Source organism: Leptodactylus fuscus, chromosome 4 (assembly GCF_031893055.1).
Source record: "Leptodactylus fuscus isolate aLepFus1 chromosome 4, aLepFus1.hap2, whole genome shotgun sequence".
Lineage (NCBI taxonomy): Eukaryota > Metazoa > Chordata > Amphibia > Anura > Leptodactylidae > Leptodactylus > Leptodactylus fuscus.
This window is the reverse complement of record NC_134268.1, coordinates 220,620,895-220,637,928: the sequence shown is the minus strand read 5'-3', so window position 1 is coordinate 220,637,928 and position 17,034 is coordinate 220,620,895. Positions and strand designations below refer to the sequence as shown.

Sequence of the window (17,034 nt, the reverse complement as noted above, 5' to 3'; positions counted from 1 at the left end):
GCTCCGTTTCCACCTCCTGAACATGAATTTCATTGGAATATGTGCCTGTGGTGATCACATGACAAAGTCTTATACATAGTGGCCGCGCCCACCGCCCGGGGGTCTGCCCTCCTCTTATACATGGTGACCGCGCCCACCGCCCGGGGGTCTGCCCTCCTCTTGTACATGGTGACCGCGCCCACTGTCCGGGGGTCTACCCTCCTCTTATACATGGTGGCCGCGCCCACCGCCCGGGGGTCTGCCCTCCTCTTATACATAGTGACCACGCCCACCGCCCGGGGGTCTGCCCTCCTCTTATACATCACTTATATATACACAATACCCTCCTCTTATACATCATGGTGAGATTTCCTGCTGTCAGTGACAGTCACAAGTATTCACCATCAGAGCGAGCGCGTGCAGCCGCTGTGATCCATGTATGACAATTAGCTGCACCCCTGTGTATGTCATATATACAGTATATAGGTGAGCACAGGGCATGTAGGGAAATCTGCATAGACCACGCCCACTAACCAATGACAGAGCAGACATCACCTGGCCACTGCCTATAGGGGAGGAGCTAAGTGTGAGCTGGCCATGACTTGTGTGCACTGACCTGTACTAGTAATTGTGTCCAGGGCGGTAGGTGTGACCTGCGCTCTATACAACAGTCCTGGTATATATGTATATGTGCTGTATACAGCTCTACAATACATGTGCCCCAATGTATACACAAAAGATTGATATATATGCAGAGTATACACACACAGCACTGATCTATAGACACAATGTACACACACAGCACTGATCTATATACAATATATAGAGCAGGAGTAGCAGTGTGACGTCACTAGAGCTCCCCCTACCTGTCAGTACAGGGGTTACAGGACGCTCCAGGTGTGACAGCTGTGCAGCCGAATCACCAATACCCCGGGCCCGGACACTGCACTCACTGAGCATGCGCACACAGGCAGGTCCGCTCTTAAAGCGGCCACACAGCCTTCTCTTCTTAAAAGGGAGACATAATGAGCTGAAACAGTCTAATATAGGAAGCATCAATAAGATGTCAGAGCCCCAATATTACTAAGGTATTCTTCACACAGAGAACTGAGGACATAGTGTCTGATACCAGGGAACAAAATTCTCCTGTCCTACAGTCGGCCTCTCCTCTCCTGACATGGCTGATAACAGATAGTAATAGATTGTATTCTCCTGTCCTACAGTCAGCCTCTCCCCTCCTGACATGGCTGATAACAGATAGTAATAGATTGTATTCCCCTGTCCTACAGTCGGCCTCTCCTCTCCTGACATGGCTGATAACAGATAGTAATAGATTGTATTCCCCTGTCCTACAGTCGGCCTCTCCCCTCCTGACATGGCTGATAACAGATAGTAATAGATTGTATTCCCCTGTCCTACAGTCGGCCTCTCCTCTCCTGACATGGCTGATAACAGATAGTAATAGATTGTATTCTCCTGTCCTACAGTCGTCCTCTCCTCTCCTGACATGGCTGATAACAGATAGTAATAGATTGTATTCCCCTGTCCTACAGTCGGCCTCTCCTGACATGGCTGATAACAGATAGTAATAGATTGTATTCCCCTGTCCTACAGTCGGCCTCTCCTCTCCTGACATGGCTGATAACAGATAGTAATAGATTGTATTCCCCTGTCCTACAGTCGGCCTCTCCTGACATGGCTGATAACAGATAGTAATAGATTGTATTCTCCTGTCCTACAGTCGGCCTCTCCTCTCCTGACATGGCTGATAACAGATAGTAATAGATTGTATTCTCCTGTCCTACAGTCGGCCTCTCCTCTCCTGACATGGCTGATAACAGATAGTAATAGATTGTATTCTCCTGTCCTACAGTCGGCCTCTCCTCTCCTGACATGGCTGATAACAGATAGTAATAGATTGTATTCCCCTGTCAGCACTGTACCTGGGATCATGTACCCGGAGCGGTCGTGTAGTGGGCTGCAGATTCGGGGGCCCTCTCTCCTCTCAGCTGGTTGGGATAGTTTATGAGTCCTACGGCCTCCAGACACAACAGACACAGTGTCGGCTTCCCCGGATCCAGACTGAGGACAAAATCCAGTATGAGGTCATAGTGAACACCCCGGGCGGGCAACCTTCTATCACACAGTGTAAAGTTTACCTAGAGGGTAGAGTCCGCGGTCCTGATATAACGCAGGAGGTGCGAGGCAGCTGTGGCCACATACTGGAGGAGGCTTGTACCAGACAGCATGACCAGGACCAAAGCGGAGAAGACAATGGCCACTGCCTGCACTGCTGCCTAAGACGACGTTCACATAGAGCATTCATGCACAGCTAAAACTGCACATGAAAAATTCACGCAGCTTTGTTACAGTTTCAGAATTTTACATGTTAAATAAATGTATATTCATTTTTACGGTGTTCACTCTGCAGCCAAAATGACGTCACCTGCATTCTATATATCCCCTGTATTCTATACGTGCCCTCTATTCTATATGTCCCCTGTATTCTGTATGTCTCTTATATTCTATATGTCCCCTGTATTCTGTATGTCCTCTGTATTCTATATGTCCCCTGTATTCCATATGTGCCCTATAATCTATATATCTATAATGTATCCAGTCTGGACAGTGATGGGTGAGTCACGTGGACTCCAGACTGATACGAGTTACCTGCAGTAATACATTGTAACAGTTGTGTTCGGCCTAGACAGTGATCTTTGAGCTATGAGGACTCCAGACTGATCCAGGTTACTCTAGGTCTAGGTTCACACCTGCATTCAAGTTTCTATAGGAGACTCCGTCCCAGATTCTGCTTAAAATCAGCGGGGAGAAAAATCCTGGAAGGAGAACTTTTCTCTCCATTGGTTTCAGTATAAAAAAGCCGGACACCGGGCGGACCCCACTGTAGTCTGTAGGTTTCCACATGCAGCCACTTTATAAGCGGACAGGGCTTCCGTCTTTCAGGTCCCTGAGCAGATGAGGGCTAGATAGTGATTAGCTTCAGATACGCAGGGAAGAACTAAAGAAGAAAACCAACAGCTCTTCTCAGAGCTATACACTGTAGGGACATCAGTCCAGCTTTCCCCGGACGGTAGAAAACAGGGACACACAACAGATACAAGTTCATACATAGCAGAGAAACAGCTGTCATTGTTGGCTGTCCGCACACAGAATAGCCGGAATGCACAGCAATTACAAGTTCATATCGCTGGAAAGAGCCTTGAATTTGGGGGGGGCCTGAAACACAGCAGCAATCCACAGCAGTGACTACTTCATATAGCAGGGGCGGATCCAGGGCCGGGCGAGCCAGCGGGGCCCCACGGCGCGGCCCGGACCTAACAAAACGGTCCCGGTCGGCATGTCCCGATTTCAACTCATCTCATCCAGGATGGCATCCCTGACCTCGGAGGCTGTGTGCTGTCTGTCCCCCAAGCTGATGAGCTTCAGCGCGGCCTGCTGATGTCTCCCCACACCAGTAGCTGGGGTCGATTCAATGGCGGCGGAGGAGGAGGGTGGTGTTTCAGCACTCCTGCCAGGAATATTGGGCGGGGGGACAAAGCAGGCCACCACAGTTTGCGACCCGACCCGGTCCCAGCCTCAACTACATTCATCCAGGCTCACGTTAAGGGCCATAAAAGTGAATTTTGGAAGGTCTCACCACATCACACACATCCACAATGACAGGTCAGGGGGGGACTGAAGGATTTCCCATTGCCTATTCCATCTGTGGTTGTCATGATTTAAAGGGGTGGTTGTTACTGTTTGTTGAGCTTAAATTGGGGTTTGTGTCCATCCATTTGGGGAGTAAAGAAGGTTTCCAGGTATTTTCCCACTGTGATAGAGGTTGTAGTGAGTGTGTAGTTGTTAGGCTGTGATGTTGGGGTAATAGAGGGTCTTTGGTGTGTTAGATGCCCCCAGACATGCTCCCCCTGCTGTCCCAGTTGCATTGCAGAGGTGTTGGCATCATTTCCTGGGGTGTCATAGTGGACTTGGTGACCCTTCTGAGACGAATGGTGGGATCCCCTGAAACGAGCATTTTCTCCCATAGACTATAATGGGGTTTGATAGTCGTTCGAATAGTCGAATATTGAGATGATATTCGTAACGGATAACGAACATCGAATATTTTACTGTTCACTCATCTCTATTCACTCCTGTAAATACAAAGTAGATCTGGAGTCTGCAGATTATGGACTGTTGTACGCGGCCACATTCTGCTGAATGGAATCTAATAGTGACCTATCAGCAGGACGGGGGTAGACGGCGGTTCCGGGTGTGGCATCATACACATACAGGTGCTATAATGTAATAATGCCGCTATAAGGTGTCTCCAAACATCTCAGTATACACCAGGACTAACGGCGCCCTCTAGTCTGCTGCCGGCACCTGCACTTTACTTAGGAATGTGACACTCGGGCACCATGGCGGAGGTAACCCTTCCACTGCTGGGGCAGATTCACATTCCTGCACTCACTTCAGTGATTGTCAAAGATAGATAGAAAAAGAGAGCGGCACAAAATACTAAAGTAAAGTAGGAGCCAAAGACCATATAACGCAGAAAGAGGGTCAGTGTGAACAAAAACTAATAAGAAATCCTTTATTCACTTTCAATTGGAGATGCCTATTTTTATTTTTTAGATATGGGATGGATGGATGGATAGATAGATAGATAGATAGATGATAGATAGATAGATAGGAGATAGATAGATAGATAGATAGATAGGAGATAGATAGATAGATAGATAGATAGATAGATAGGAGATAGATAGATAGATAGATAGATAGATAGATAGATAGATAGATAGATAGATAGGAGATAGATAGATAGATAGATGATAGATAGATAGATAGATAGGAGATAGATAGGAGATAGATAGATAGATAGATAGATAGATAGATAGGAGATAGATAGATAGATAGATAGATAGATAGATAGATAGATAGATAGGAGATAGACAGATAGATAGATAGATAGATAGATAGGAGATAGATAGATAGATAGATAGATAGATAGATAGATAGGAGATAGACAGATAGATAGATAGATAGATAGATAGATAGATAGATAGATAGGAGATAGATAGATAGATAGATAGGAGATAGATAGATAGATAGGAGATAGATAGATAGATAGGAGATAGATAGATAGATAGATAGATAGATAGATAGATAGATAGGAGATAGATAGATAGATAGATAGATAGATAGATAGGAGATAGATAGATAGATAGATAGATAGATAGATAGATAGGAGATAGATAGATGATAGATAGGAGATAGATAGATGATAGATAGGAGATAGATAGATAGATAAGAGATAGATAGAGTGTTGACCAAAAGTATTGCCCCCCCCCCCCCTCAGTCCCGTCAGATAATCCTCGGTGTCCCCCAGATAATGATTACAAGCACAGACTCTTTGGTAATATCTTCATTTATTTTGCTTGCAATGAAAAAAACACAAAAGAGAATGAAAAAAAGTCACATCATTGATCATTTTACAGAAAACTCCAGAACTGGTGCGGACAGAAGTATTGGCGCCCTCAGCCTAATACTTGGTAGCACAACCTTTAGACACAATAACTGCGCACAACCGCTTCCGCTAACCAGCAATGAGTTTCTTACAAGGCTCTGCTGGAATCTTAGACCCTTCTTCTTCTTTGGCTCCTGCTCCCGGTCCCCCCTGAGATGTGAAGGGGGCCTTCTCCAAACTGCCACCAAGAGATCTCTCCCCCTCCCCCACAGGTGTTCTATGGGATTCAGGGCTGGACTCATTGCTGCCACTTTACAAGTCTCCAGGGCTTTCTCTCACCACCATTTTCTAGTGCTGACCTGAAGTGTGTTTTGGGTCCTTGTCCTGCTGGAAGAGCCCTGACCTCTGAGGGAGACCCGGCTTTCTCACACTGGGCCCTACATGATGCTGCACAATGTGTTGGTCGTCTTCAGACTCCATAATGCCATGCACACGGTCAAGCAGTCCAGTGCCAGAGGCAGCAAAGAGACCCCAAACCATCAGGGACCTCCGCCATGTCTGACTGTAGGGGGCGTCTTCTTCTCTTTTTTCCCTGTAATCTCTATGTTGAGGCCTTCTCCTACTTTTGTCTCCTCTGACCAGAGAACATTCTTCCAGAACGGTTTTGGCTTTCTCAGGTAAGTTTTGGCAAACTCCAGCCTGGATTCTGTCTCTGGGTAAGAAGTGGGGTCTTCCTGGGTCTCCTACCATACAGTCCCTTCTCATTCAGACGCTGACACTGGATAGTACGGGGTGACACTGTTGTACCCTCGGACTGCAGGGCAGCTTGGACTTGTTTGGATGTTACTCGAGGTTCTTTATCCGCCATCCGCACAATCTGGCGGTGAAATCTCTCGTCAATGTTTCTTTTGCGTCCACATCTCGGGAGGTTAGCCACAGGGCCATGGGCTTTACACTTCTTGATGACACGGCGCACAGTAGACACAGGAACATTCAGGGCTTTGGAGATGGACTTGTAGCCTTGAGATTGCTCATGCTTCCTCACAATTTTGCTTCTCCAGTCCTCAGACAGTTCTTTGGTCTTCTTTCTTTTCTCCATGCTCAATGTGGTCACACAAGGACACAGGACAGAGGTGGAGTCAACTTTAATCTATTTCAACTGGCTGCAAGTGTGATTTAGTTATTGCCACCACCTGTTAGGTGCCTCAGGTAAGTAACAGGTGCTGTTAATTACACAAATTACAGAAGCATCACATGATTTTTCAAACAGTGCCAATACTTTTGTCCACCCCCTTTTTTTATGTTTGCTGTGGAATTATATCCAATTTGGCTTTTTGACAATTCTTTTTGTGGTTTTCCATTGAAGACAAATTATAATTTAAATTGCATTATCTTCACAGTCACTTGGACAGATTTCCAGAAAACCTTGGAGATTTTAGCGAAGAACAAGGGGAGAGATTTCATCAGGATATTATGGTGATGGAGGAAAGGTACCAAGGCAGATGGGACAGACATATGATGGCTGATTACTGCTGGAATCTACAGCGTGACTGCCCGAATAGCTCACATAGAAGAAAATCATATAAAAAGCGCTTTTCCAGCGATTAAATGTCTCCTATCTTTCATGTCTTGTTCATTTTTGAAGATTACTTTCTAAAACTAGTTAAAATAAACTAAAATCAACATTTACTTTGTTAAATTTATTGTATTCATGACAATATCAATAAAGTTAATGCGCGTGTAGCAAATTACGTCTTTTTTTTTTACACATTTTACGAAAAATCTCAAAAACTTGAGCCAATCTGGCAAAACTGATGACATATTCAGAATCAGCACCCCAAAGTTACCCTAAATTCGTTGAAATATCTTTGGCCCCAAAAATGCTGTTGACCTGTGTTATTTGTGATTGCAATCATTTTCTGGAAGAAAATGAATATTTTCTGACAGAATTGCACGGGTGCCAATACTTTTGGCCAACACTGTAGATATGATAGATGGATAGATAGATATATAGATAGATAGATAGATAGATAGATAGATAGATAGATAGGAGATAGATAGATAGATAGATAGATAGATAGATAGATAGATAGGAGATAGATAGGAGATAGATAGATAGATAGATAGATAGATAGATAGGAGATAGATAGATAGATAGATAGAGAGATAGATAGATAGATAGATAGATAGGAGATAGATAGATAGATAGATAGATAGATAGGAGATAGATAGATAGATAGATAGAGAGATAGATAGATAGATAGATAGATAGATAGGAGATAGATAGATGATAGATAGATAGATAGATAGATAGATAGGAGATAGATAGATAGGAGATAGATAGATAGGAGATAGATAGGAGATAGATAGATAGGAGATAGATAGATAGATAGATAGGAGATAGATAGATAGATAGATAGATAGATAGATAGATAGATAGGAGATAGATAGATAGATAGATAGATAGATAGATAGATACATAGATAGATAGATAGATAGATAGATAGATAGGAGATAGATAGGAGATAGATAGATAGATAGATAGATAGATAGATAGATAGGAGATAGATAGATAGGAGATAGATAGATAGATAGGAGATAGATAGATAGATAGATAGATAGATAGGAGATAGATAGATAGGAGATAGATAGATAGGAGATAGATAGGAGATAGATAGATAGGAGATAGATAGATAGATAGATAGATAGATGATAGATAGATAGGAGATAGATAGATAGATAGGAGATAGATAGATAGGAGATAGATAGATAGGAGATAGATAGATAGATAGATAGATAGATAGATAGATAGATAGATAGATAGATAGATAGGAGATAGATAGATGATAGATAGATAGATAGATAGATAGATAGATAGATAGGAGATAGATAGATAGATAGATAGATAGATAGATAGATAGATAGATAGATAGGAGATAGATAGATAGATAGATAGATAGGAGATAGATAGATAGATAGATAGATAGATAGATGATAGATAGATAGATAGATAGATAGATAGATAGATAGATAGATACAACATGGGGCTTCAGCGTCAGGCAGTGTTCACACATAACAGTGCTGCACCGTACATCCCGTCACTATATTACACACATTGTCGCGGTTTCGCTTTGTAGTTATTCTCATTTTTACCCTTCAGACACATTTTTTCCATGCTAGGACAACAGTTTGTTATCCAACTTTTCAAGAACCCTGAATGTCAATTCATTCCAATAAGAGCACATTACCTCTTCAGGAGTCAGAGAAAGCTGGATTTTACACCATCACCTCTCTCTAAGGGATTATTATCCAGCTTTCCCATGGCATGGAATAGCAAGTTGTTGATTGGGAAAGCTGTGTGGAAACAATCATGGCTGCCATTGTAGAGCCCAGCTTTCCACTACAGCGCTCAAGGGAATTGTCATCCATCTTTCCTGGAGTCCTGATCGGCACCCTGACAGCCCACGAATATCTGCTGTGGCTTTAGTGGGGTCTGGCTGTCACTACGCTGTATTTTGTACATGGCCACCCTATTGGCACGGGGTCGGATGCTCACACTGCTCCTCCTGGCAGGAGATGGAGTCAGGTGTATGATGGGCAGATGAGCGGTATACGGATGTGTACACAGTGGCGAGATCCCGGATACACGAGGCTCCATAGTCACACACATCCTGGTCTGGAGACTCAGAAGTTCTCAGAAGTTTTGCCAGAAAGTCGTGTCCCGGACCAAAACGACCTACAATACCTGTAATTACAGGAGCTGGAACGGTGCCAGGAACGTCAGAAGAGGAACGTGCCAGAAGTGTACGGGTGATAAACAAAAAACAGAAACTCTAAATCCTGCTTTAGTCACCCAGTCGATGGATTGAGACAAACAGCGCCACACCTGTCCATAGGTTGTGTCTGGTATTACAGCGTGTAAAGACCTGAGCTGCAATACCAGACACAACCTATGTTGTGGCGCTGTTTCTGGGAGAAAGCCGCCATGTTTGTCGTAACTTGGTAAAATCCATTTAAATTCTTGGAAAAGCTGGGTGATAACCCAAATGGCTGTCACTATACTGTCCATTCGGGCCACGTCACTTTCCTAGTATCCTGAAAGGCAGCCAGTATAGTTCGCTCATCACTCAGTTTGTCTGAAATTTCTGCGACGTAGAATCAACTGTGGACATGTCCTTGTGGATCGGGCCTAAGGGGGAGCCGTCACCTCTCCTGGCCTGGTGCAGGAAATACCGAATATATGATTACATCTACTCCTCCTGTAACATTACATTGCACTGTCCTCTATTATTCCTCCTGTCATTGTTCCCCTTGTCTTTAGGGTTGTGCCAGTTTTATACTGTCTGTACCAACTGGACATTGTCAGGTGTCAGGGAACAAAAAGGGCAGTATACTGTATGGGGGCAAAAAAAGGGGGCAATATACAATGTGGTGGCCAAATAGTAAATAACGGACAGTAAGGGGGGCAGTACACTGTATGGGGGCAAAAAAGGGGACAATAGCCAATGCGGGGGCCTATAAAGTATAAAGTGCAGGGTTCAAAGCAGGGGACAAACTAGTGTGGAGGCCAAAAAGTGAGCAATATACAATCTGGGGGATACAAAGGGGGCAGTATACAGTATGAGGGTCAGTAAAGGAGGAAATATACAGTGAGGGGTCACAAGGGGGCAATATGCAGTATGGGGCAAAACAAACTGGGTGTTATACTATGTGAAGGACAGTAAAGAGAGCATTATACTACGTGGGAGCAGTAAGGAGGACATTATACTATGTGGGGGCAGTAAGGAGGACATTATACTGTGTGGGGGCAGTAAATGTGGGCATTATACTATGTGGGGGCAGTAAGGAGGGCATTATACTATGTGGGGGCAGTAAGGAGGGCATTATACTGTGTGGGGGCAGTAAGGAGGGCATTATACTATGTGGGGGCAGTAAGGAGGACATTATACTATGTGGGGGCAGTAAGGAGAGCATTATACTATGTGGGTGCAGTAAATGTGGGCATTATACTATGTGGGGGCAGTAAGGAGGGCATTATACTGTGTGGGGGCAGTAAGGAGGGCATTATACTATGTGGGGGCAGTAAGGAGGGCATTATACTGTGTGGGGGCAGTAAGGAGGGCATTATACTGTGTGGGGGCAGTAAGGAGGACATTATACTATGTGGGGGCAGTAAGGAGGGCATTATACTGTGTGGGGGCAGTAAGGAGGGCATTATACTATGTGGGGGCAGTAAGGAGGGCATTATACTGTGTGGGGGCAGTAAGGAGGGCATTATACTATGTGGGGGCAGTAAGGAGGGCATTATACTGTGTGGGGGCAGTAAGGAGGGCATTATACTATGTGGGGGCAGTAAGGAGGGCATTATACTGTGTGGGGGCAGTAAGGAGAGCATTATACTATGTGGGGGCAGTAAGGAGGGCATTATACTGTGTGGGGGCAGTAAGGAGGACATTATACTATGTGGGGGCAGTAAGGAGAGCATTATACTATGTGGGGGCAGTAAGGAGGGCATTATACTGTGTGGAGGCAGTAAGGAGGACATTATACTATGTGGGGGCAGTAAGGAGGGCATTATACTGTGTGGGGGCAGTAAGGAGGGCATTATACTGTGTGGGGGCAGTAAGGAGGGCATTATACTATGTGGGGGCAGTAAGGAGGGCATTATACTGTGTGGGGGCAGTAAGGAGGACATTATACTATGGGGGGGCAGTAAGGAGGGCATTATACTATGTGGGGGCAGTAAGGAGGGCATTATACTATGTGGGTGCAGTAAATGTGGGCATTATACTATGTGGGGGCAGTAAGGAGGGCATTATACTATGTGGGGGCAGTAAGGAGGGCATTATACTATGTGGGGGCAGTAAGGAGGGCATTATACTATGTGGGGGCAGTAAGGAGGGCATTATACTATGTGGGGGCAGTAAGGAGGGCATTATACTATGTGGGGGCAGTAAGGAGGGCATTATACTGTGTGGGGGCAGTAAGGAGGGCATTATACTATGTGGGGGCAGTAAGGAGGGCATTATACTGTGTGGGGGCAGTAAGGAGGGCATTATACTGTGTGGGGGCAGTAAGGAGGGCATTATACTGTGTGGGGGCAGTAAGGAGGGCATTATACTATGTGGGGGCAGTAAGGAGGGCATTATACTGTGTGGGGGCAGTAAGGAGGGCATTATACTATGTGGGGGCAGTAAGGAGGGCATTATACTATGTGGGGGCAGTAAGGAGGGCATTATACTGTGTGGGGGCAGTAAGGAGGGCATTATACTGTGTGGGGGCAGTAAGGAGGGCATTATACTATGTGGGGGCAGTAAGGAGGGCACTGTATAACATGTTGGGTCACTGCACATACACGGCCGGCTGCCATTGTGTCCGGATGTTTGGAGCGGTGAATGGGGCGGCTCTGGGCTAAACATATAGATCAGGGGGCCATGAAATACCAAATACAGCCCTCCCCACACAGCGCCATCACCAGGCTCCATCCACCCCTCAGCCCAGCAGGGACACCAGACAGCGCAGTGATCCGGACAGGCATTAACAAGGGCAGCCCCTCCCACCAGTCTACCCCACAGGCCCGCGCGGCTGAGGCCCCCACAGGCTCCGCCCCCTCTGCGGAGATAGGACGTCGGGAAGGAGGAAGAACGGACGGTGAATGAAAAGCTGCGGGGTAAATATAGCGACGGGGGCTGACTACGTCACAGCACACTGTATACTCCGGAACCTCTGTGTATACAACACACAGTCCTGTAATCCCTCTCACACCATCGTACACTCCGTGTATACAGTATACATTCCACTAATCCCTCATAGGCTGCCTGTATATACACTGCACAGTCCTATAATCCCTCATATCCTCCCTGTATACACTGCACAGTCCTATAATCCCTGATATCCTCCCTGTATACACTGCACAGTCCTATAATCCCTCATATCCTCCCTGTATACACTGCACAGTCCTATAATCCCTCATATCCTCCCTGTATACACTGCACAGTCCTATAATCCCTGATATCCTCCCTGTATACACTGCACAGTCCTATAATCCCTGATATCCTCCCTGTATACACTGTACAGTCCTATAATCCCTGATATCCTCCCTATATACCCTATACAGTCCTATAATCCCTGATATCCTCCCTATATACACAGTACAGTCCTATAATCCCTGATATCCTCCCTATATACCCTGCACAGTCCTATAATCCCTGATATCCTCCCTATATACACTGTACAGTCCTATAATCCCTGATATCCTCCCTATATACCCTGTACAGTCCTATAATCCCTGATATCCTCCCTATATACTCTGTACAGTCCTATAATCCCTGATATCCTCCCTATATACCCTATACAGTCCTATAATCCCTGATATCCTCCCTATGTACACTGCACAGTCCTATAATCCCTGATATCCTCCCTATATACTCTGTACAGTTCTATAATCCCTGATATCCTCCCTATATACCCTATACAGTCCTATAATCCCTGATATCCTCCCTATATACACTGCACAGTCCTATAATCCCTGATATCCTCCCTATATACACTGCACAGTCCTATAATCCGTGATATCCTCCCTATATACCCTGTACAGTCCTATAATCCCTGATATCCTCCCTATATACACAGTACAGCCCTATAATCCCTGATATCTTCCCTATATACCCTGTACAGTCCTATAATCCCTGATATCCTCCCTGTATACGCTATATAGTATTATAATCCCTGATATCCTCCCTATATACCCTGTACAGTCCTATAATCCCTGATATCCTCCCTATATACACAGTACAGTCCTATAATCCCTGATATCCTCCCTATATACCCTGTACAGTCCTATAATCCCTGATATCCTCCCTGTATACACTATATAGTATTATAATCCCTGATATCCTCCCTATATACACAGTACAGTCCTATAATCCTTGATATCCTCCCTATATACCCTGTACAGTCCTATAATCCCTGATATCCTCCCTATATACCCTGTACAGTCCTATAATCCCTGATATCCTCCCTATATACCCTGTACAGTCCTATAATCCCTGATATCCTCCCTATATACCCTGTACAGTCCTATAATCCCTGATATCCTCCCTATATACCCTGTACAGTCCTATAATCCCTGATATCCTCCCTATATACCCTGTACAGTCCTATAATCCCGGATATCCTCCCTATATACCCTGTACAGTCCTATAATCCCTGATATCCTCCCTATATACCCTGTACAGTCCTATAATCCCTGATATCCTCCCTATATACCCTGTACAGTCCTATAATCCCTGATATCCTCCCTATATACCCTGTACAGTCCTATAATCCCTGATATCCTCCCTATATACCCTGTACAGTCCTATAATCCCTGATATCCTCCCTATATACTCTGTACAGTCCTATAATCCCTGATATCCTCCCTATATACCCTGTACAGTCCTATAATCCCTGATATCCTCCCTATATACCCTGTACAGTCCTATAATCCCTGATATCCTCCCTATATACTCTGTACAGTCCTATAATCCCTGATATCCTCCCTATATACCCTGTACAGTCCTATAATCCCTGATATCCTCCCTATATACCCTGTACAGTCCTATAATCCCTGATATCCTCCCTATATACCCTGTACAGTCCTATAATCCCTGATATCCTCCCTATATACCCTGTACAGTCCTATAATCCCTGATATCCTCCCTATATACCCTGTACAGTCCTATAATCCCTGATATCCTCCCTATATACCCTGTACAGTCCTATAATCCCTGATATCCTCCCTATATACCCTGTACAGTCCTATAATCCCTGATATCCTCCCTGTATACACTATATAGTATTATAATCCCTGATATCCTCCCTATATACCCTGTACAGTCCTATAATCCATCATATCCTCCCTATATACACTATATAGTATTATAATCCCTGATATCCTCCCTATATACCCTGTACAGTCCTATAATCCCTGATATCCTCCCTATATACCCTGCACAGTCCTATAATCCCTGATATCCTCCCTGTATACACTATATAGTATTATAATCCCTGATATCCTCCCTATATACACAGTACAGTCCTATAATCCCTGATATCTACCCTGTACAGTCCTATAATTCCTGATATCCTCCCTATATACACTATATAGTATTATAATCCCTGATATCCTCCCTATATACCCTGCACAGTCCTATAATCCCTCATATCCTCCCTGTATACACTATATAGTATTATAATCCCTGATATCCTCCCTATATACACAGTACAGTCCTATAATCCCTGATATCCTCCCTATATACCCTGTACAGTCCTATAATCCCTGATATCCTCCCTATATACCCTGTACAGTCCTATAATCCCTGATATCCTCCCTATATACTCTGTACAGTCCTATAATCCCTGATATCCTCCCTATATACCCTGTACAGTCCTATAATCCCTGATATCCTCCCTATATACCCTGTACAGTCCTATAATCCCTGATATCCTCCCTGTATACCCTGTACAGTCCTATAATCCCTGATATCCTCCCTATATACCCTGTACAGTCCTATAATCCCTGATATCCTCCCTATATACCCTGTACAGTCCTATAATCCCTGATATCCTCCCTATATACCCTCTACAGTCCTATAATCCCTGATATCCTCCCTGTATACACTATATAGTATTATAATCCCTGATATCCTCCCTATATACCCTGTACAGTCCTATAATCCCTGATATCCTCCCTATATACCCTGTACAGTCCTATAATCCCTGATATCCTCCCTGTATACCCTGTACAGTCCTATAATCCCTGATATCCTCCCTATATACCCTGTACAGTCCTATAATCCCTGATATCCTCCCTGTATACCCTGTACAGTCCTATAATCCCTGATATCCTCCCTATATACCCTGCACAGTCCTATAATCCGTGATATCCTCCCTATATACCCTGCACAGTCCTATAATCCCTGATATCCTCCCTATATACCCTGTACAGTCCTATAATCCCTGATATCCTCCCTGTATACACTATATAGTATTATAATCCCTGATATCCTCCCTATATACCCTGTACAGTCCTATAATCCATCATATCCTCCCTATATACACTATATAGTATTATAATCCCTGATATCCTCCCTATATACCCTGTACAGTCCTATAATCCCTGATATCCTCCCTATATACCCTGCACAGTCCTATAATCCCTGATATCCTCCCTGTATACACTATATAGTATTATAATCCCTGATATCCTCCCTATATACCCTATATAGTCCTATAATCTCATATATCCTCCCTATATACCCTATATCGTCCTATAATCCCGTATATCCTCCCTATATACCCTATATCGTCCTATAATCCCGTATATCCTCCCTATATACACTGCACAGTCCTATAATCCCTGATACCCTCCCTATATACCCTGTACAGTCCTATAATCCCTGATATCCTCCCTATATACCCTGCACAGTCCTATAATCCGTGATATCCTCCCTATATACCCTGCACAGTCCTATAATCCCTGATATCCTCCCTATATACCCTGTACAGTCCTATAATCCCTGATATCCTCCCTGTATACACTATATAGTATTATAATCCCTGATATCCTCCCTATATACCCTGTACAGTCCTATAATCCATCATATCCTCCCTATATACACTATATAGTATTATAATCCCTGATATCCTCCCTATATACCCTGTAAAGTCCTATAATCCCTGATATCCTCCCTATATACCCTGCACAGTCCTATAATCCCTGATATCCTCCCTGTATACACTGTATAGTATTATAATCCCTGATATCCTCCCTATATACCCTATATAGTCCTATAATCTCATATATCCTCCCTATATACCCTATATCGTCCTATAATCCCGTATATCCTCCCTATATACCCTATATCGTCCTATAATCCCGTATATCCTCCCTATATACACTGCACAGTCCTATAATCCCTGATACCCTCCCTATATACCCTGTACAGTCCTATAATCCCTGATATCCTCCCTATATACCCTATACAGTCCTATAATCCCTGATATCCTCCCTATGTACACTGCACAGTCCTATAATCCCTCATATCCTCCCTGTATACACTATATAGTATTATAATCCCTGATATCCTTCCTATATACACAGTACAGTCCTATAATCCCTGATATCCTCCCTATATACCCTGTACAGTCCTATAATCCCTGATATCCTCCCTATATACTCTATACAGTCCTATAATCCCTGATATCCTCCCTATATACCCTGCACAGTCCTATAATCCGTGATATCCTCCCTATATACCCTGCACAGTCCTATAATCCCTGATATCCTCCCTATATACTCTGTACAGTTCTATAATCCCTGATATCCTCCCTATGTACACTGCACAGTTCTATAATCCCTGATATCCTCCCTATATACCCTGTACAGTCCTATAATCCCTGATATCCTCCCTGTATACCCTGTACAGTCCTATAATCCCTGATATCCTCCCTATATACACAGTACAGTCCTATAATCCCTGATATCCTCCCTGTATACCCTGCACAGTTCTATAATCCCTGATATCCTCCCTATATACCCTGTA

The 17,034-nt window shown here is 44.1% G+C and overlaps 2 protein-coding genes across 5 annotated transcripts in view; one reads left to right on the top strand and one right to left on the bottom strand.

Annotated features, from left to right (window-relative positions):
- Positions 1-2,006, bottom strand: part of SEC22C (SEC22 homolog C, vesicle trafficking protein) — a 34,161-nt gene extending 32,155 nt beyond the window's left edge. For 3 of the 4 annotated variants that reach the window (XM_075269917.1, XM_075269913.1, XM_075269916.1), the window contains exon 1: positions 846-942. The gene's annotated coding sequence lies outside the window, so the exon portion shown is untranslated. Of the gene's footprint in view, positions 1-845; positions 943-1,922 lie in introns of those variants that run through there. The other variant, XM_075269915.1, reaches the window with a different exon arrangement.
- A 10,046-nt stretch (positions 2,007-12,052) lies between these two features.
- NKTR (natural killer cell triggering receptor) overlaps positions 12,053-17,034 on the top strand; it is a 33,823-nt gene continuing 28,841 nt past the window's right edge. Inside the window, exon 1 of the mRNA XM_075271831.1 lies at positions 12,053-12,119. The gene's annotated coding sequence lies outside the window, so the exon portion shown is untranslated. The remainder of the gene's footprint in view (positions 12,120-17,034) is intronic.